We start from the raw sequence: 1,252 nt of genomic DNA, 5'->3' as shown, positions 1-1,252 counted from the left end.
AAAAAAAAAAAAAAAAGTTCGATGGTGGGTGAACTTTGATGGAAACTGACTCTTCATCTTCCAATTTTAATATTTTATTAGCATAGAAAGATTGAGCTTGGCAACTCTTTCCTATTATTTTTTGAGAATTCTTTCTGAGGAATGCCCAAGATCTAAAATGGACTGAATGGATAACATTTTAAAATCTATTTTCCTGTGGGTTTGAGACCCACCCAGGCAACTTATCGAGACCTGTCTCTACAACAAATACATTTAAAAAATTAGCTGGGCATGGTAGAGAGTGCCTGTAATTCCTGCTACTTGAAAGGCTGATGTGGAAGGATCGCCAGAGCCCAGCAGGTCGAGGCTGTGGTGGCCGGGAGCGAGCCACTGCACTCCAGCCTGGGCAACAGAGTGAGACTCCAACTAAAAAAAAAAAATCTATCTTTTGGTTGGGCACGGTGGCTCATACCTATGATCCCAGCACTTTAGAAGGCCAAGACAGGAGGATTACTTGAGCCCAGGAGTTTGAGACCAGCCTGGGAAACATAGCAAGACCCTGTCTCTACCAAAAATTAAAAAAAAAATTAGCCAGGCATGGTGGAGCCTGTAACCCCAGTTATTTGGGAGTTATTTGGGAGGCTGAGGTGGAAGCATTTGAGCCCAGGAAGTCAAGGCTGCAGTGAGCCATCATTGTGCCACTGCCCTACAGCCCGGTAACAAAGCGAAACTCTGACTCAAAAAAATAAATAAATAAGTAAAATCTATCTTTTGATAGGATTTTGTGACTTCGATGTTGAATCTCCAGAGAAACACTTCTTATTACTACATCCTTACCCTACTTCTGTTAACCTTCTCTCTCCAACTCAACTGTGAGATTGTTGGGGGCAGATATGACTTGAATTTTGAAATCCCTTGGAGAACATAGAAAATGATGACTGCATGAGAATATCCTTAAGTATTGCAGCCGGCTGGCTGAGGGTTGCTGGGTCACATGTATTGAGTGGGATTCCACAGCTTGGAGTTTCAACAGAGAGGGACAAGTCAAGTTCATGATCTACTCAAAACAGTTGGAGCTATTCCTGTCACGTTATTGTCAAACCACAGGAAATTATGCTTTTCTACATGACCACATTGAGCTCTGCAAGTGACTGATACCTTTGATTACATAGAGGCTTTATGACAATGTTTTTTCAATCTAGAACCAAAAATATTTCAAAAGATATGTGTGTGTGTGTGTGTGTGTGTGTGTGTGTGTGTGTGTGTTTCAAAT

Source organism: Carlito syrichta, unplaced genomic scaffold, assembly GCF_000164805.1.
Source record: "Carlito syrichta isolate Samal-C Ts95f unplaced genomic scaffold, Tarsius_syrichta-2.0.1 Scaffold308844, whole genome shotgun sequence".
NCBI lineage: Eukaryota > Metazoa > Chordata > Mammalia > Primates > Tarsiidae > Carlito > Carlito syrichta.
The sequence above is the reverse complement of the archived record's forward strand: the minus strand, read 5'-3'. Positions refer to the sequence as shown.